Source organism: Castanea sativa, chromosome 11 (assembly GCF_040712315.1).
Source record: "Castanea sativa cultivar Marrone di Chiusa Pesio chromosome 11, ASM4071231v1".
In the NCBI taxonomy this organism is placed as follows: Eukaryota; Viridiplantae; Streptophyta; class Magnoliopsida; order Fagales; family Fagaceae; genus Castanea; species Castanea sativa.
In genome coordinates, this window is record NC_134023.1 from 59,135,768 (window position 1) to 59,157,777 (window position 22,010).

Genomic DNA, 22,010 nt, shown 5'->3' on the forward strand with positions numbered 1-22,010 from the left:
TCACCCTTTGGAAATCCATGACAAAACACAACTAAAAGCTCAAAGTTTACAAAGAAAAGCCCTTTGTAAAAATATGCCCATTATAACAAATCCAATCCTAACTACTATCCATCAGTTGCAAGTGTAGACAGTAGCTCAATTGAATCAACCTGTATATTTCCTAAAACACTAAACAAAACGCATAAACGTATGTGTGGAAAATACAAGTAAACAAAAATAAAAATCTTGATTTCACAAAACACAAAATACAGACAAATATCAATGAATAACTCATAATCATAAGTCTATAAGCAGTGAAACAAGAAACATAAAAAGAATCTCCCCCTAATAAGAATACATCAAGAGCCAAAAACAATAAGGACAAAGTGAAGCATCTAGATACAATCTAATCTCCACAGGCTCACAAAAATAAAGTCTCAAACTCTCCAAAACTCCCCCTAACTAGATACAAAATCTACTCCCCCTTTTTGTGACGGAATGCCAAAGGACAAATCAAAATCCATCATCAAAAGGAGGTGGCGAAGACGAACGTCGAAGAAATGCCAAATCTGCTCGTAAAGAACGAATCTCATCAAGAATGTCCACCAAAATCTAACCATGAGCAGCCTGAACGGTCACGACAGACTCCAAAATATGACGAATGTCAAAGTCATCTAAAGTCGATGGTGGAGGAACATCAGCAGCAGCATCACCTACAGGATCAGCAAACTCCTCACCAGAAGGAACGCTTGTAGAAGAAGAAGGGGGTACGGTACCAGAAGACTCAACTCTAGGACGTTTAGAGCACTCTCTCATCTGAGCAGCCCTCTGCCTAAGAAAAGTGGCACCTATGGGAGCAATAACATGGACGGGCTTAGAAGTGGGGAAGTCAGACAAACCTAAAAACAACAAAATCCTATGAATGAAAATAGGATGAAAAAGAGCATGAGCCGTAGAGGAACTCCTATAAACTTCATTCAAAGAACGAAGAAACAGATGAGGAAAACTAATAGGAGCATCCGTAACAAGAGCATACAAAAATGCACATCGCTCCAAAGGAATGGTGTGCAGATGCGAAATAGGCCACAATGAATGACATGCTATCCTAAAGATAAGATAAGTAGACTCAGTGAGCTCAGCAGAAGTGATCCGAGGAGCAAAACCCTACTGGATAGAAATACCAGTGATGTATGACATGATGTCGTCTAGGGGAGGAGACATATCATAGGGGTAAACAGGATGCTGAACAAGAGGCACCCCAAGAGCATCAGTCACTACTGAAGGGGTAATGGTGTACTTATCACCATGAATCTAACTCCTCACAAGAGTGCCGAAATCATAAGAGTGAATAGAGAGGTTTGAATAGAACTCTCTAATCAAGATGGCTGGAAGAGGAGAATCAAAATCCAAAAGAGACAACCAGCCTTGACGCTCAAAGTTTTCCCTAATGGCAGGATCAATCTCATCTAACAGAACCCTACGCTTAGCCCAAATCTTTCTCTTAATGTTAAGGGTCTCAAAGGTCTCTTGGTGCTTCGCACTCAAGAATCTGTCACTCTCAAAGTAAGGTTCAGAAGTAGAGGTGGATGACCTATTTGCTCTAGTCTTCCTAGGCATGGTGCTAGAGTAAGAAATAGAGACACAAGAGAAAGAACAAAAACAAAACACAAGAGCAGACTGCAAGTTAGCACAATAAAAAAAAAAATCTATACGATGCATGAACAGATAAATGTCATGATGTATGCTCTAATGTAGTGACAACAAATTCAAATTTTTAAGTTTAGAATCACAAAATTGGCTTGAGCATAGAGTTTAAAACAAAAACTCCAAAATTTTGAAAAACCACTTGTAGAAATTTTACTCAATTGACCAATTGATCATCACACAAGCTAGATAACGGGTTATGATGATGAAAGACATCAAATCAACAAGCCAATTTCATCAATCAAACTCGTCTTCCTAGGCATGGTACTAGAGTAAGAAACAGAGACACAAGAGAAAGAACAAAAACAAAAAACAAGAGCAGATTGCAAGTTAGCACAACAAAAAAAATCTATACGATGCATGAACAGATAAATGTCATGATGCATGCTCTAATGTAGTGACAACAAATTCAAATTTTTAAGTTTAGAATCACAAAATTGGCTTGAGCATAGAGTTTAAAACAAAAACTCCAAAATTTTGAAAAACCACTTGTAGAAATTTTACTCAATTGACCAATTGATCATCACACAAACTAGATAACAAGTTATGATGATGAAAGACATCAAATCAACAAGCCAATTTCATTAATCAAACTCATTTTGAACAAAATCCCCAATTTGGATCAATACAAGCCCTAGAATTGTCGATTCTTCACAAAACACCAAATTGATCAAATTAAACACTATAGATCATGATTATAGCACTGTATGACAAAAACCCATTGATCAATCTCAGAAAATATGGCTTGAATCATTAAAAACCCCAAAATATGCTTAGGTTCGAAAATCTCCCTTAAATGCATGAATATATGCATGAAACATGAAATAAAATGCAAAAGAAAGGGTATAAAAGTCTTACCGGCCTTGGGAGAGAAAAACCTTACAAAAAGAACGGAGGAAAACGACAAAAATTTGGATTGGAGCCTTGACCTAATCATATAGAGAGAGAAAAAGTTGACAAACTTTTGAAAAGTGAGATGAGCACGTGAAAAAGAATCCTTTTGAAAAAGTCTCTACACGATTTTCGATCGATCGAAAAACAGATTCAATTGGTCGAAAATGCTTCGATTGATCGAAAACCAATCGAACATCGATCGAAACAAGCAAAGGCTGACCAAAAATTTAATCGCAATTTCGATTGATCGAAACACAGGTTCTACTGGTTGAAATTCTGGAAAACACAGATTTTTGCAAAACAGGGCAATTTGATGCAAAAACTCCTCAAAGAATTGAATAGTATGAATAAAATGCATGAATAAAATGCATGAGTATGAGATGAAATGCTTTTCAAAAACACATGTTTTGAACCCAGTTTTCCCAAAATAAAAATTTTCAAACATTTTCCTTGAATTCTCAAGCATCTAATCTATTTTGCATAAAACTCAAGGCATTTTCAAACTTAGTTGGTCAAACCAAAAACACAGACAATAACATGTACAAAGTTTAGCAATGAATAACTTGTGTAGTGTGTGCAACTAGCAAAAACTTGAGATACATGTGAAGTGATATGTAAGTAGAAATCAACCACAAAGTCTACACAATTCATCACAAAGAATTTGAAAGAGACTATCACCTAAAGAGTTACATCATATAACTCCCACATCTCCTAGATCATAAGCTTGCAATCATGTAAGTTTCTTGATTTTGCCTCATAATGTACACACAAATTTTAATTGTTCAAAAACTTATTAAAAATAGCCTGGATAATGTACACACCAATTTTATTTATTTGATTTAGCATTAAGTCCAATAATGTACACACCAATTTTAATTTTAGAAACCGAGGCTACACCTTATGTTCTTTATGTGCATGTGCTACACTTTCTCGAGCACAAAATCTTACGATATGCACTAAGGTGTTCATAATTGGCTAGTGAACAGTGGTGAGATGGTTATTTATGTCTTTCTTAAAAGGTTCAAGTCTGACAGTCAAAGACTTGTGACTTCAAGATCACGACAAAGCAGTCAAAAACTACAAACATCTTCCCACACAACATGCACTACAAAGCTTTATCTTGTAAAGTGCAAGAAATAAGCTCATTCAAGCTAAACACAATACATAGACATGTTATGTTAAAATAAATTGACCAACCTTGTTTTCAAAACCAAGAAAAAAAATGCAAAACACACTTTGCTTCCCCCTTTCCTTTTTATTATTATTATTTTTTTTTTTGACAATAACAAACAAAAACCTAGAATGAAATGCATGAATATTATGCAATGTGTTGAGAAATTTTAAAATACTCGCAAGTGTACGAACCGTACCGAAGAATAGTTTGACAAGAATAAGGTCGAACCCACAGGGACTTGAATGAACGTAGGAAAATTAATTAAATCTTAACCAAATTAATCCTAATCTAGTTTAATAAAAATTGGTTGTTTTGAAATTAAATAAACTAAGCAAATAATCAAATTAAGAAAATAGTTAGACTAAGCAAAAGATATAAAGTAACAAAAAGATGTAAACAATCAAGGGAAATGAATTAAGATTTTAGAATCTGCCTTGTAAGTCATATCAGCATATATTTATGATCATTAATTTTTCCCAACTCACTACATGATAATCTAAAAATCAATCTTGCTATCATGGAAAATATTCTCATTAAAATCCCTATTTTAAAAATTCAAAAGCATGTTCTTCTTCGCTTCTTAAGTATAAAATCAAATTATCAATTGTATCTATAGCCAAACAAATCACAAGATATATCCAATTCTAAAAATAAAATCATAAATTGTATCCATTGACACATAAATCACAAGTGATATCCAATTTTATAATCAAGAATTAATAAACCAAGCATTCAATTAATTAAGAAAAAATCATGAGAAAAACGTGATTGAACTCATATCTAGAATCTCATCTCAGTTAATTGATGTGAAGCAACAACAATTTAAATCATTAAAGAACAATTATTATGGGAAAAATCAAATCACATAAATATTACTAATAATCCTTAACAAGGTTTCATCTTCAACCCTAATTATAAATTTAGCTACTCATAGTAATTAAAATAAAACACAAGAATAAAATACTAAACATTAAACTAGACCATAAAATAAAAAAAGAAATAGTCACAGTGCCAAAGAAAAAGCATAAAAGAATTGCGTGTTGCTGCTGCACTTTCAGTTCCAGCCCTCGCCGTCCCTTATTTTTTATTTTTTGCTCGTATTTATATCACACAAGACCGACCTATAGCACTTAAAAGAGAGAAGCCGCCTGACACATTCCTAGTACAAGTCGAACAAGGACTTTTTTAATTAGTTGTAGGCCACACGTCCAGGACATTAGAATTGGGCCTCACTTCTCATTCTTTAATTTTCAATCTTTCTTTTCTTTTATTCTTTCTACACATCACTCTTGGATTGGGCTTTCTTTGATTCTTCTCTTTTCTTTTACTTTGCTTCACTGGATCTCTTCGAAGTTTGGCTTGACTTTGGGCCCACCTTGCAGCATTTAACTTCCACGTGAATTGCTTCTTCAATGATCTTTCTATTCCTTCTCTTTCATTAATTCCCTTTATCATGTAAAACCTTTATCATCTACAAAACAAAGATTCTTTATAATCAGTAAAAAAAAAAACATAAATGTGCAGCTGCAAATGCAAATATGAGAGTAATTTATTGTATATATTTCATGTTAATCAAATACCCCCAAACCTACATTTTGCTAGTCCTCGAGCAAAACAGATAAAGAGTAAAACAAAACAAAGAAAAAGGAAATCCTAACTAATCCACTTTCGCTGTAATTTTTGATTGCATTTAGCATATGCAACAAGCCTTTAAACTCCTAACTTACACTAGTGGACGAGTTGTAGTCTCGTGAGGGTTTACAGATAATATACCCACAAAATTCTGAGAATGAATACTAAAATATAAAAATAAACAAAGAAAATCAAACAATTTTTTTTTTCAATTGCCTTTTGCAAAGACGATTAGTTCAAGTTCAAAAACACTTCAAATGCTAAAGAAATTTCTCATGCCATCAAAACTCAATGTGAGTGAAAAGTGGTAGCCAACCTAAACATACTCTTAGTTTTAGAATAAACTTGACTCGAATCTCTATTTGAAAGTATGCTTCAACTTAAATCTTTCTGGTGTTATCACTCAACAAATGAAATCGCTCTGAAATGGGGCGTAACACTCTCAACAATATATGTGAGCGGAATAATGTAAACAAAATCAAACACCTCACATATAAATCACATGAAAAACGCTTAATCAAGAAAGAACAAGTAGTCTCATGAAAGGATGCCAAAAATATTTATACCACACCTTTTTCTTCTTAGTCATATCAATATCTGAACTATACAATCTTCAAGATCAAATAAGGACTTTATTAGGACATAATGCAGGGTAAAAGCAAAGTGAATGAAATAAAAATTGGTGAAGGTAAATATAAGAAGTGTTTTCAAGATCAGTCGAAATCTTGATACTTTTTGGAATTTCCATTGAACACTTTTTTTTTCAGCTCTTCTTCTTCAAAGCAGTACTCCTTCCTTACATCTTACTTCTCAAAATTTGATGAGAACCCTTTTTTATTTTCTTCTTTTTGACACTTTTCGTCTTTTTTTTTTTCTTTGAATTCTCTTTTTTTTTTTTTTTTTTCTTTGACTTCTTTTTTTCTTTCTTCTTTGAATTCTCGCACAAACCACCACATTGAAACATACTGATCAAATTCCATCTTGAAACACTATGGATAAGGGCTTTAAGAAAAAAAGGCTAATTAAAAGGCTCAACGGGGTGACTAGTGATAATGTATCAAGAAAGAAAAAGAAAAACACATATATGGCTCAAAGTAGACAAAAATGGCCTAATCACATCTCTCAAAGACTAGTATAGTTCATTCAACATCAATGACTTCAAAAGATTTAAGATTAGAAACAATAAATAACCCTCCAAAAATAATGATTGGCTCAAAACTCACAGGGGTTACAGTCTCCACATTGTTATCATCAAGATTTTTTAATGATTTTTACCCTTCAACAACAAGTTGTGTCTGAGTGGTTACGTGCACGTGCAATAAATTGAGCCTGAAAGCAATGAAATTCTTGAAGCAGGAGTAGTATAACAAACTTAAAACATAAACTTCAAGCTAGGCAAAAGATTTTTTTTTTAGACTAAACAAAACACAACAGAAAGATAGAAATCTATGTACATCCCCCCAAACCTAAACCAAACATTGTCCTCAATGTTAAAAATGATACTCTCAAATATATGTCTTGAATAAAAAGAGAGCAAAATATTAATATGCAACAAGAGAACCAAGTAAGGTAAGGAGAAGGAGGAGACGTACCTTGATCAAGCTGATTGTTATAAATTTTAATTTCTGTCCAATATCAGCTAGAACAAAAGAGAATAAAACTAAACAAGAAAATAAACACAAAGTCTAATCTAGAAACATAAAATAAACAAGAGAAAAAGAAAGAAAGAAAAAAAAATTGCAAACCCGATAAGCACAACTGGGATCAGTCTTGATAAACGGGATCATCCAAGAGGACTTCTTCAACTTCTGGAGGCTCAAGTTCTAAAAATGGTTTCAAATGTTGGCCATTAACTTTAAACATATCACCATTTTTAGGATTCTCAATCTCAATAGCACCATGGGGATAAACAGTTCGAACTATGAATGGACCAGTCCATCGAGATCGTAACTTTTTAAGGAAGAGATGCAAACGAGAATTATAAAGAAGAACTTTCTGACCGGGTTCAAATGATTTTCTCAAGATGTTTTTATCATGAACCCTTTTCATTCGGTCCTTATACGATTTGGCACAATTGTATGCATCATTGTGAATTTCCTCTAACTCATTGATTTGGAGTTTCCTTTCAGCACCTGCTTTGTCAAGATCAAAATTCAACCGCTTAATAGCCCAATAAGCTCTATGCTCTAACTCAACAGGGAGGTGACAAGCCTTACCATACACAATTCGATAGGGAGACATTCCAATGGGAGTCTTAAAGGCTGTACGGTATGCCCATAGTGCATCATTAAGTCTTAAAGACCAATCTTTCCGAGTAGGGTTAACTGTTTTCTCCAATATTCTCTTGATTTCCCTATTAGATATCTCTACTTGACCACTTGTCTGTGGGTGATAAGGTGTTGCAACCTTATGAGTGATACCATATTTCTTCATTAGTTGCTCAAAAACTCTATTGTAAAAGTGCTTTCCTCCATCACTAATAATGGCACGTGGTTTACCAAACCGTGCAAACACATTCTCTCTCAAAAACTTGACTACAACCTTGTGGTCATTAGTTCTACACGCAATGGCCTCAACCCACTTAGAAACATAATCAACAGCAACAAGGATGTATAAGTTACCAAAAGAATTAGGAAAGGGACCCATGAAATCAATACCCCAAACATCAAATACCTCAACAATCAAAATAGGGTTCAATGGCATCATATTTCTTTTTCCAATACTCCCCAACTTTTGGCATCTCTCACAAGTTGAACAATATGCATGGGAATCACGAAAAATGGAAGGCCAATAAAATCCACATTGCAAAATCTTGGCAGCAGTCTTTCTTGAACTAAAGTGACCTCCACAAGCATGATCATGACAAAAGGATATAACATTTTGTTGGTCACTTTCAGATATGCATCTCCTAATTATTTGATCAGAATAGTACTAAACAAGTATGGATCATCCCAAAAGAAATACCTTACCTCAGCCAGAAATTTAGACCTATCTTGTTTAGTCTAATGCGAAGGCATTTGATTAGTGACAAGATAGTTTGCAATATCAGCATGCCAAGGTCTTTGGGATACATGTAGCAACTGCTCATCAAGGAAAGATTCAAGAATAGGTAAACTATCATCAGTGTGCTCAACAATTAATCTAGACAATTGGTTAGCTACTACATCATCGGTTCCCTTCTTATCCTGAATCTCAAAATCAAATTCTTGTAACAATAAAATCCATTGGATAAGTCGAGCTTTAGCATCTTTTTTGGAGAAAATATACTTCAGTGCAGCATGATCCGAATAAATTAAGACCTTAGACCCCAACAAATAGGACCTAAATTTATCCAAGGCAAAAACAATTGCTAACAACTTCTTTTCTGTTGTAGAGTAGTTCATTTCAGCATCATTTAGAGTCTTACTAGCATAATAAATCACATGGGGAACCTTGCCAACCCACTGTCCTAAAACAACACCAATTGCATAATTAGAGGCATCACACATAATCTCAAAAGGCACTTTCCAATCAGGTGGTTGAATGATAGGTGCAGAAGTCAACTCAAATTTTAGTCTCTGAAATGCATGGAGACACTCATCATCAAACACAAATGGGGCATCTTTGGCAAGTAAGTTGCATAAGGGCCTTGAGATTTTACTAAAATCCTTGATGAACCTTCGATAGAATCCTGCATGACCCAAAAATGATCTAATTTCCTTAACAGATCGAGGAGGTGGAAGGTTAGAAATCAAATCTATTTTGGCCTTATCAACCTTAATACCAGTTTCTGATATGACATGCCCAAGAACAATTCCCTTTCTCACCATAAAATGACATTTCTCCCAATTAAGAACAAGATTCTTCTCCTTACACCGCACTAACACTAAGGATAAGTGGTGCAAGCATTCTTCAAAAGTGGACCCAAATACTGAAAAGTCATCCATAAATACCTCCAAAAATCGTCCCACCATATCAGAAAAAATACTAATCATGCACCTCTAAAATGTACCAGGAGCATTACATAAACCAAATGGCATGCGACGGTAGGCAAATGTTCCAAAAGGGCAAGTGCAGGTAGTCTTTTCTTAATCTTTTGGTGCAATGGGAATTTGATTATATCCAGAATATCCATCAAGAAAACAATAATAAGCATGACCAGCTAACCTTTCCAACATTTGGTCTATAAAAGGAAGAGGAAATGATCTTTTCTTGTCATGGCATTCAACTTACGATAATCAATGCATACTCTCCATCTCGTTTGCACACGAGTTGGGACTAACTGATCATCCTCATTCTTGACAATTGTTATGCCAGATTTCTTTGGTACAACTTGAACTGGACTCACCCAATTACTATCAGAAATTGGGTAAATAATACCCACATCCAAAAGTTTCCAAACTTCAGCTCTTACTACCTCTTGCATTATAGGGTTTAGACGTCTTTGCGGTTCATGTGAAGCTTTAGCATTCTCTTCCAAATGAATTCTACACATAACCATAGATGGACTAATACCTTTGATATCAGCAATTGACCAACCTATAGCTTCCTTATGCTCTTGAAGTACACTTATCAATTGGCGTTCCCTAAGGTCATCCGAATCTGAAGCTATAATGACATGTAAGGTCTCAGAAGAACCTAAAAAGGCATACTTAAGTGTGTCAGGTAATGGTTTCAACTCCAACTTTGGTAGTTCCACAGCAGATGGAGGTAGGGATGAAGAAAGTGGAAGAGGGATCACTTTTGGTTGCCGACTATCAGTACTTAAGAGAGGAACAGAATCTAACAATGCATTGACCTCTTCAATTAAGTGCTCAATATCAAAATTGCAACCAAAAATATTTAAGCAAGCCTCTAGAGGATCCTCATAACTCGATTGTAGGAAAGTATCATGGACTAGACTCTCAATCATGTCAACCTCACAGATATCCTCATTGTCTAGCACTTGTTTACTTATGTGGAAGATATTAAGCTCAACGGTCATATTCCTAAAAGAAATCTTCATTACACCACTCCGACAATTGATCAAAGCATTGGATGTGGCTAAGAAAGGGTGACCCAAAATGACATGGATTTGTGTACTGGCATTTAGAGCAGGCTTAGTGTCTAACACAACAAAATCAACAAGAAAATAGAATGCATCCACTTTAATCAACACATCCTCAACAATACCTCTAGGGATTTTCACTGACCTATCAGCTAATTGAAGTGTCATGGTTGTTGGTTTTAACTCCCCCAAACCTAGTTGTAAGTATATTGAATATGGCAATAAGTTCACACTTGCCCTCAAATGTAGCAAAGCTCGCTCAATGAGATGATCCCCAATCTTGCATGAAATTGTAGGAGATCTTGGGTCCTTACATTTCATTGGATATTTATTTTGAATAATTGAACTGACTTGTTCTGTCAAAAATGTATTTTTAGGGACATTTTTCTTTCTCTCCATTGTCACAAGATCTTTTAGAAACTTGGCATAAGCAGGAACTTGCTGAATTGCATCAAGAAATGGAATGTTTATTTGCACTTGCTTAAAAATCTCTAAAATGTCTCCAAATTGTGCACTTTTCTGAGGACTGATTAACCTTTGAGGAAATGGAGCTTTAGGAACAAACCTCTTATCAAGGGGAGAACTAAGATCATGAATTGGAGTGGCGGGTGGGTTGTCCTTCTTTTCTCCATGATCATCATGTGAACTATGAGTACCTTTTTCCTTTAACACAATATTTTCATCATCCTCCACTTCTGGCATTTTCACTTGATTATCAACTTGCTTACCTGACCTAAGGGTAGTAATAGACTGAACATGTTCGTGTCCATGAGTAGAACTAGAAGAACCATTGATGGCATACTGTCCTTTTGGGTTAGGTATAGGTTGACTAGGAAACTTTCCTTTTTCCCTCTCTTCAACTTGGGTTGCTAACTGGCCAACTTGATTTTCCAACTTTGAAATAGCTTGAGTATTCAAATGGGTGGAGCTTTTCATCTCTTGAATGGCTTGGCTAGTTGATTGCATAAAAGTTTTGAGAGACTCCTCCAAAGATGGTTGTTGTCTTGGTGGTGCTACAAACTGAGGAGTTGATTGAGGAATGGGAGGATATGCTTGAGTAGGTGGATGAAATTGACTTTGTTGATGCACTTGTTGTCCACCTACATTTGTGGGAGGCTGATTTTGCCTCCATGAGAAATTAGGATGGTTCCTCCAATTGGATTGTATGTCTCTGAAAATGGACTAGCAAATGGTTTTCCATAATTATTAAGTGCATTTGCTTGCTCAGTATAAAAATCAGGGTACCCAACTGCGGAAGGACACATTTGTGTTGTATGCATAGGACTTACACAAATAGAACATGTTTCACTTTGAACTTGATTGACAGAATTCATCCATCTACCTAAAGCTAAAGCCTCAACCTTACGAGTGAGATTGTCCAACCTAGTTTTTATGTCTAAATCTTCACTAACTTCATACAATCCTCCTTTCTTAATTGCAGGGGCATATCTCTCTTTACGGTTGGAAAAATCTCATTGTTGTGAACTTTCAGAAAAATTCTCAAGAAATTTGTATGCCTCATCATCTACAAGAATAAAAAATCCACCACCATTCATGGACTCAACCATGTTACGATTTTTCTGAGTCAAACCATTATAAAAATATTGTACTAGTCTCCATGTTTCAAAACCATGATGGGGACACTTTAAGATCAAGTCCTTAAATCTCTCCCAACTCTCATAAAATTTCTCTTATTCATCTTGATAAAAATCTGCAATTTCTCTCCTTAAAGCATTAGTCTTGGCCATTAGAAAAAATTTAGAGAGGAATTTTGTGACCAATAGTTCCCATGAAGTGATAGATCCAGGTGACAATGAATTAAGCCATGCTTTTGCCTTATCATTCAAGGAAAAAGGGAATAAACGCAAGCGAACAGAGTCATCAGTGAAATTCTGGAACTTACAAGTAGCACAAATCTCAAGGAATCCTTCCCATGCATATAAGGATTTTCTCTATCCAACCCATGAAAAGTAGGAAGAAGATGGATTATCTGTGGCTTTAACTCGAAATGTGCAGTAGTAGTTGCAGGCAATACTATGCAAGATGGAGGGTTGGTGGTTATGGGTGAGAACAACTCCCTAAGATTTTTTGAATCATATCCTGTTTCTCCCATTGTGGATGAATAATCAAAACTAGTAAGACGATTATCTTTATCATGTAAAAATTTAGTCTTCATATATCAGCCCTGAAATTTCTCAAGATTGTAATTCAATAGGGTCAATATTATGAATAGTTGTTTAGCTATAAATTTCTCAAAAAAAAAAAAAAAAGGATAAAGATAAAGAAAAAGATAAAGCTTTAGCTATAAGATCTTCAATAGTACATTAAAACACAAAGTTTATTAATAATAAAAATTTTACATACTTGATACAGAAGAAAACAAAAATACATGACTACAACAGGGAAGCAATAAGATTGGTTACAATTTTCTCCAATCTTATATATCATAAGCTAAAAATCATGATAACAACCATGTGAATAAGCCATCATCCTTGTGCACCTGTAGTGAAGGAAGATAATTTCAATATTGTAAATAATAAGCTTTGGACTTCAGAAAATGATACTATACTCAATGACGTTTTCCCTAAAATGAAAAAAATTCAAAAGATAGCAATTATCAATAACTTAATTTGTAAGTTAAAATTTTAATCATATTTTAATTAATAGTTATCTTTTTTCCTTTGCCAAAATAAAAAATTGAGAATACTAATATAAAGACACGTGTCTTCTAATTACTATATGGATGTCCTACCAAATTATAATGCCTAATGTTGGAGCATTTTAATATTAATTAATTAAAATGAATAAATTTTACAACATAAATGTAAAAATGTGGGAGTGAATATGGAAGATAAGAAGTTAGTGAAAATATTTAATCCCTCATTGAAAGGGAGAAATGTTATTTTGTTCTTTTTAATTGTGGTAATTAATGGACTAATATGAATTGACTCAGATATTGGGCTAGATACGTGTGCAAAGGGGAGGTGAAGAGTGGAGATGTCAAAAATGGAAATGAATCAGCCTCTTAGATCCTCCTACTTGACAGCCCATTCAGAATAATTATCATGTCCGTTGGTGAGTAAATGGCCCGCATTAATACTCCATTTTTATTATGGAAAATGAAGAGCCATTAACCCACTTAATGGACTATCCGTTTGGGACTTTTCATTCTTTAGAAACTCCTTATCTCACTATTAATTTTGTAACTCCAGCCCATCAGATTAATATCTAGCAATTAATCTTGTAACACCCATTTCTAATTTCTCATATTAATTTGGGTAGTAATTTCGTGAGACCCATTGAGCCTACAAATAGACTCATCCAGACCCAATCCAAGTTATTGCAAATATACACTAAAAAAAATAGAGAGATTCTTGGCAAGGAAGGGCGTTCTTTTTGGTGGAGCTTTGGACTTGAACACTTTGTGCAGAGGTTGTTCTAGCTATACGAAACTTGTTGGGATATTGTATGCTAGGGGAGACAAGTTAGAGAAGGTCTACACTGGTTACAAAGTTTAGCCAACCAAGGGCTTGAATCTGTTTAAAGAGAACGAGTGTCGCACCTTAGTCCAAATAGTGTTGTGTAATTTTCACTTTAAATTAATAATATTTAGAAGAATTATTCAGTTTCTCGTTGTGTTATTTCCATTATTATTGTGTTTGCACCAACACCTAGCAAGACACAAAAGTTACCTATGGCTTCAAGCCTTTGTCTGCGAATATTACTTCCAAGAAGTTTCTTTCGAATTGCATGTAGCTCAATTATAATAGCACCCATGTTCATCCTTTCACTTGGAAATTCAACTGAAAAAGCTACTCCAATTCCAAGTTTAAAAGTCAAGCATTCTTGAATTTTTGGACTTCCATTTTGGCTCTTATTATGAGTTATGTCATTTACCTTCGTCTCCCCTTCTTCTCTATCACAAAGAAGGGTAGGATCTATAGTTACGAGTTTTGGGCCACGGTTGAAAACGCGGCTTAAAAAAAAGGCAAAAAACGTGGCTATAGGACCTGTGTTTTTTTTTTTTTGGTGTAGTGAAAGCTGCTTTAGCAAAGTTATGAAGGTTCAAGCTATCTTGGAAAATGTTATCAATAGGTCTTTTTCCTATGAACATATCTAACAATAATATACCGTAACTATAGACATCACCATAAGTGGAGACTTCATTCCCCACTCCATACTCTGCAATTACAGTTAACATATATGTGATGTGAACATTTGTTTTGTGTCAGATGGAGGAGAAGATACATAACCCATTGGTATTAATAGGAGAACTTTCAATGGCATTTAATAAGAAAAAGATTTAAGATACATAGAAAATTAGTTATATAAAATTCGTTCTTCTGGCTACAGTACATCCATGTTAAAATTGTCCCTTTAAGGCTTTATAATATAATAGAATATTATGGGAAAAGAAAAACAATTAAATATAAGAAATGACAATGATATTTACCTAGAGGAGTATAACCAGTTGTTCCTCTTATCCCGATGGAGCTTGATTGGTTATGAGAAGAATCTTGGATTGCACCAGAAAGAACTCTTCCTAGGCCAAAATCACCTACATGTCCAATCAATTCAGCATCAAGAAGAATATTACTAGGCTTGAGGTTGCAATGAACAATTGGAGTTTGGCAATGATGATGAAGATAATCCAATGCATTAGAAACATCAATGGCAATATTCAATCTTTGAAGAAGACTCAAACTCCTTGGTTCCTCAAGAGTTTCATTTATTCTTGGAGTTGGATGTAGCCACTCATCTAGGTTGCCATTTTCCAAGAACTCCATTACCGAAGCCTTAAAATCATGACCTTGATAGTCAATGCTAGAACATGATGTGAGCACCTTTACAAGATTTTGATGTCTAATATTTCATAGAGCCTCACACTCTACTTTTGAAATTGTTGGAAGCTCCATAACGCAAAAGGTCAAGCACCTTGATTGCAATTGTACATCTACCTTCATCAAGAATTCCTTTATACACGGACCCGAAACTACCCACACCTATTAAATTGGTAGAAGAGAACCCATTGGTTGCATTTAGGAGACTTTGGAAAGACAAATTCAAAAGCAAATTTCCTACGTCACTTGAGGCCTTTTTCTTTTCTTTTCTTTCTTAAAGAAAAATGATGTCGAAGTAACTGAATCACAGAAACTCCAATAAGTCCAGAAAAGATAGAGATCATTAACTTCAATGTAAGGTTCAACTTCCTCTTTTTAGGTTTTTCAAAATTGCATTTAGGAAGCTTAAACTTATGTGTACCCCCACAAAGCTTTCCATTTCCCTTAATAAACGTTGCACTGGTATTCTTGAAAACTCCCTCCGTTGGTACCTTACCCTCAAAATGGTTGTTGGATAGATCTAAATATTGCAAAAAGACAAAGTGGTCCAAAATTTTTGGAATTTGGCCTGAAAAATTATTGTTGGAAAAATCTAGATATTAAAGATCTTTTAATGATTCCAAAGATAGAGGCATGATCCCTTGAAAGTGGTTTCTTCCCATCAGTAGATATTCCAGTTTTATACAACTTCCAAGACTTGTTGGAATTTTCCCAACCAACATATTTTGGAAATATCTAATATTTCTAGATTTTCAAATTTTCCAACTTCCATGGAAAGCACACCAGTAAATTGATTGGTCGATAAATTTATAAAAAATGTTGAGAATGAGAGACCAATGATTGGTGGCGATAGCGAACCACTAAGCTTGTTATTAGCAAGATCCAAATAAATCAAATTTTGTCAGTTGCTTAGACTTAAAGGGATGTTACCTTGGAGATCATTCTTGTATAAATTCAATTTTATCAAGAAAGTTAAATTTCCAATAGATGATGGAATGCTTCCATACAAATTATTTGTATTTAATAACAAAATTTTTAACTTCTAAAGTTTTCCAATTTCAAACGGAATATTACCTGATAATTTCTTTTGCTCAATGTTGAGTCTCTCCAAGTTGATCAAATTCCCTATCTCTATTGGAATATTTTTAAATATTTTATTATGACCTAGAATTAATGAGTTTAGAGTAGTTGAGAAATTGCCAATGCACTTGGGCAACTCTCTCCCAAACTTATTCACATCTATATGTAGCTAGGTCAAATTGGTGGCATTTGTCAGAGAACATAGAAAACTCAAGTCATTAGCCCCTCCATTTCTAAGGTTGTTTTGGTCAATTAAAAGAAATGCCATTTTGTACAGCTTCTCCATAGATGGAACTTTTCCACTAAATTTGTTACCATCCAATGCAAGTGCATTTAGATTTGAGGCATTAGATATTGAAATGGGAATAGATCCAGCAAATTGATTATAAGAAATGGATAAATATTCCATATTTGATAGAGTGATACCTATGTTCGACGGAAGACGCCCTTGGGTTTGGTTGAATTCTAAATCAAAGAGTACTGATGAAGATAGATTGAACATTGAGGAAGGAATTGTTCCAGATTAGCTATTTCCAAACACACTAAAATGTAAAATTTTGGTCAATTGGCCAAAAGAGTAAGGGATAATCCCACCGAAATTATTACATGTGAATAAAATATCTCTAGAAATGATAAGTTTCCAAGAGAAGGTAGGATACTTCCTGTCAGTTTATTTTTGGAAAAAGAAAAGACATGGAGTTTTGACAAAGTGCCAAAAGTTGCAGGGATTTCCTGACCAAAAGGTTGTAACTAAAATGAAGGACTCCGAGGTTGGTACGACTAGATAAATTGTTAGGAATTTTGCCACTAAGGGTGTGTTTGGGAAGCATGTTTTGCGCTTCCTATGTCTGCGTCTGGCTGATTCTTTTTTTTTTTTTTTAATTCCAGCGCCTCTTGCATTGTTCATGGGACATGAACAGTACAATCAGGCATATACATAGTACTTTCAAGCATGAACAGTATTTTTTTTTTATTTATTGTTCTTAGATTTCAATTTTCAGCAAAATAAACGGTATTCAAACACACACTAAGTGTGTTATTATGTAGCAATAAGGATTGCAATTTGTGTAAACGACCAATTTCTTGAGGGATTTCATAATGAAAGCTGTTGTTTTGGAGAATTAGATTTCTTAAAAAACTTAAATTTCCAACATGTGGTGATATAGAGCCTACCAATTTCGAAGATTGCAGGTCCAACATAATGACCCTTTGATGTTGACGACCACAAGTAACCCCTCGCCATTGGCAAAAGTGGATGATGTCATTCCAAGATGTCATAACCCCCAAAGGATCATATATGATCTTGGCTCTGAACTCAAGCAAAGCCAAGCGGTTTGTCTCATTATTTCCTCCAACCACAAAGGTGACTAGCAAGCCACACCATAAGAGAAGGATAAAAGTAAGAAAGTCAATACCGTACTGGAGGCTGTACCGGTTTGGCCAGCGGTATGATATATTTCGGGTACCGATCAATACCGGTGTACCGTTTCAGATTTACCGCTATTTTATATATATATATATATATATATATATATATAACCAAAATTCATATAATTTATTAAAAAGTTTAAATTTATAAATCTTTATCTCATCTAATATGTTAATCTCTAGTTAAAATTTCAACTAGATAATATTAATAATAATAGGGAATTGATGGTCCTACTTCTTTAATAATAATAATAATAATAATAATAATAATAATAATAACATCACTTAATGACAGTACAAAAACTTTTTTCACCTAAAATGCCGTTTGAAACTTCTTTGCATTAGAAAAAAAAAAAAGTCAAAATTTTATAACAATTCACGTGGGTGTGTCAGAGGGCACACTGCCACAAGTTTATTAAAATGCTATTTGAAACTTCTTTGCATTATTAAAAAAAAAAAAGAGTCAATTTTATAGCAATTCACGTGGGTGTGTCAAAGGGCACACTGCCACAAGTTAAAAATAAAAAGCAAACGCCCTTTACCTTTCTTTTACTCTTAAAAGTCACAACAAAGGAAACAAGCTTTCAAAAATTAAAACATAAAAACTGCAAACTGAGAGAGGTAGACGGATGGAGGGATGGGCGTGAAGAAGAAGAAGAATGGCTGGACACTTTCGAAATAGTGCTGATGATGGTGGTATTGTGGGTTACATGGTATTTTCTTTTACTGTTAATCAAAAAATTTCCATTTTTCTTGTTTTTCTTTTACCGTCCGGTATTCTTTTTCCGGCCGGTATCCGATTTTTTTCCCGGTTTTTCCGGTACAACCCGGTAAGCTCCGGTACAAAAAGCGGTATGAAATAGCTATGTTTGTGTACTGGACAAGTTGCCGGTAGAAAAAATTCCGGCTATACCGGCCGGTACGGTATTGACTCCATTGGATAAAAGTATGCATGCAAGAAGAAGAGTATGGCGGAGCAGAATACTAGTGGGGAAGCCCTATAGGCAATAATAATATGGTTGAAGAAGCAGTCGGTACAAATTTGAAGTGTGTTATCAAGAGAAGGGCTTATTTGGCAATTTTTTATCTCAAGAAAGTGGCAAATTTATAACGTGGGAGACAAGAAATTTTGTGTAAGAATTTTTTGTGATTTTCGGTCCAAATCCAAGATTCCAAGAAAATTTTATTGGGAGATAAAGTAGTCTGATTAATTGCCATTTAGTCTTTACCATCATTAATATAAAAGAAAAAAAGAGCATACTTGTAATAGAAGTGGTGTGTGACCCCAGCCGTAAACATTAACTAAAATTATTATTATCCTCTGTTAGGTTCTAAAAGTTTAGAACAATTGGCAAATCGTGAACACAAACTTGTCTAGATATAAATCCTAGAGTTTATAGGTATTATTAGACAATGCTCAAGGTGATTTAAGTCAAGATTCAAGAACAAGTAAGCTACAAAAAGAAGATTTCAGAATTTGCCGGGTTCGATTGATTGAGAGACAGGTTCGATCAATTGAGTGTCGTATCTGCAGAATTTTAATTAGGCCAAACAGCAGTTCAAGTCCAAAAAGGATTAGGGTTTCAGATCTACTTCTTCTAGTATATAAAGGAAACTCTATGCACGTTTTTAATAAGGCTTTTCAGAGAGAGAAGATTGTGCCTTCTTTGTATCTAGGTTTTTGTACCCAAAAAGCTCTCTCATATCTTCTACCAATGTTATTCCTTGAAGAATCTCAAGATTCGGTGTTGTAGAAGTTGCTGCCTTCTCTAGTCATCAAAGGTGTTGATGATCTAACCCTTCAAGGGTGGTCTTGGAGTCACAAACAGGAGAGTTTGTGTTTTTTATCGCAAGTGTGGATGCTTGTGTTGCAAAGGTCTAATAAAGAAGGAGTTCGTGGATTCGGAGCTTGTATGTGGTCGTGTCAGTAAGTTCTACATGTGGTAGCAATAGGATGTTAGTGGTCTAAGTATTATTGTAAATTTCGATTCTCTATAGTGGATTTACTTTTTACCTTCAGGATAGTTAGATTAAATCCTCCTCAGGTTTTTTACCGGTTTGGTTTTCCTAAGTGATCATATCATTGTGTTCTTTATTTTCCGCTGCTTTACATGATATGACTTTATTGTTTTAACCTAGATTTGAATAATAAACCTCAGTATTCACTTGGTTAAATAACTAGGTTAAACAATTTAGTTTACAGGGGTCTAAAAACGAACATTCTCAAGTAATGAGTATTTCTTGACCAATTTCAAATATAAAATAAGAAAGTAATTATTGTGAGATTAATAGTTTATAAGATATGAGTTTATTTTTCAAGATCATAACAAATTCATTACCATACCCATAAACAAGCCTACACTTGTCTTGTATTTTATCAAGCCCTATTAAACTTGTTTAAAAGCCTGTTTATGTACACTTTTTTTTTTGGGGGGGGGGGGGGGGGGGGGGGCTAAGGCAAAACTTGTTTATTAGACAAGCTTAAAATTAAGGCTTAAGTTTGACTCATTTATAAACAAACAAATATGACTAAGTTTTTTATAAATCCAAGTTTGAGCTATTTATGTACGGCTTGGTTCACTTACATCCATAATTTTAAACATATTTATATGGAAAAAATGCACTTTTGATCCCTACATTTTGGGTCAATTTCCATTTTGGTCCCAAAATTGATTTCGTACAAATTTCATCCCTCACAAAAGAAAATCGATTCTATTTTGGTTCTTTCCATCAAACCACTAACAGAAACCTCCTACGTGGTAGACGGAATGTCCTACTTGCTGATGTGGCCATTAAAATATTATTTAAAAAATGATTTGGCATTTTTTAATGGTATGTCTGCATTTAAATTATAAAAATTTTAATTCCTCAATTTTAATTAAAAAATTAAGAAAACAAATAATTTTTTTTTTTTACTTTTTTTAAATGAAAAATTTACTTTCTTTTAATTGAAATGATTTTTTTTTTATTCCAATCTCTAAGATTCATATTCATAGCAAAGAAAATTAATCCTTATTTTCTTATAATTTTCTTTGTATTTCTTGTACTTTCTTTATAACCAAACACATCAAAACAAAATAAATAACGTATTTCTTGTCTTTTATTTTATTTTATTTTTATTGCTTTCGTTATTTTATTCTTTCTTGTTCTTCCCTGTAATCAATCTCAAGCAAAGAACCCAACCCTAAACCCAGATCTCAACCAAACGCCAAACCCATATCTCCAGCAAAGCTATATCTCCAACAAAGCAAACCTTAGCCTTCAAATCCATAAATTTTCTTGGCAAACATACACAGAAAAACCCATAGGAAAAACAAACAAAAACACCCCAAATCACCACCACTGAATCAAAGAACATGAATATCAAATCCAAGCAAAAGAATAGAAACCCAACATCCAGTAAAGCACCACCACTGAATCAAATCTTCCAAAATTTCCTAGCAACCAGCAAAGCTTTAACATCAAATCTACAAAAATCGTAAGCTAAAATTGCCAAAACAACCTTAAAGAGAGGAAAAGAGAGACGGTGAGGTAGAAATAGGTGTGACAACCATTGATCTCGGCTTCACAACCACTGATTTGGGCTCCAATACCAAATCGGTGATTGGGGTTTCGTACAACAGAGCCATATCGAATTGGCGACTATGGTGAGTTACCGAATCGGCGGACCCAAACTCTGATCTTGAACGAGTCTTGAACGATTTCGACGGCAGTGACCTCCTCACTGAAATTAGAGAGAGTTTGGTAGATTGGCAGAGATGAGATTTTGAGAGAGTATGGGTCTGAGAGAGATTCCGTTGAGGGTGAAGAGAGAAAGAGAGAATTAAAGATAGAGAGAGTTTAGAGATGTTTAAAATCTGATCACTGATGAGGTAAAAAGAAAAAGAAAAAGAATTAAAAGGATAATTATTTTTGTTTTTTTAAAAATAATTTTAATTAAATTAGATTTAAGGTTTTTAAAATTTAATTTCTCTTTTTTATAAATTTTCTGATGTAACTTTTAAAATTTTTTTAAATGCTAACGTGGCATTTAAAAAATGCTAAATAATTTTTTTAAATAATATTTTAATAGCCACATCAGTGCCATATCAGCAAGTAAGGCATTCCGTCTACCACGTAGGAGGTTTTCGTTGGTTAGTTGACGGCAATGATGATTTTAAAAATGATTTTCTTTTTTTAGGGATGAAATTTGCAACGAAATTAATTTTATGACCAAAATGAGAATTGACCCAAAATGTAGGGACGAAAAGTG

The 22,010-nt window shown here is 34.2% G+C and overlaps 1 non-coding gene and 2 pseudogenes across 1 annotated transcript; 1 reads left to right on the plus strand and 2 right to left on the minus strand.

Moving 5' to 3' along the window:
- Positions 1 to 7,147: 7,147 nt before the first annotated feature.
- On the minus strand, positions 7,148 to 11,977 carry LOC142616821 (uncharacterized; annotated as a pseudogene).
- Positions 11,978 to 12,035: 58 nt separating this feature from the next.
- LOC142618132 (small nucleolar RNA R71) lies at positions 12,036 to 12,144 on the plus strand. The gene has a single exon (XR_012841182.1). It is a non-coding gene; the product is annotated as a small nucleolar RNA R71 (small nucleolar RNA).
- Positions 12,101 to 21,387, minus strand: LOC142616822 (receptor kinase-like protein Xa21; annotated as a pseudogene).
- Between the last annotated feature and the right edge of the window lie 623 nt (positions 21,388 to 22,010).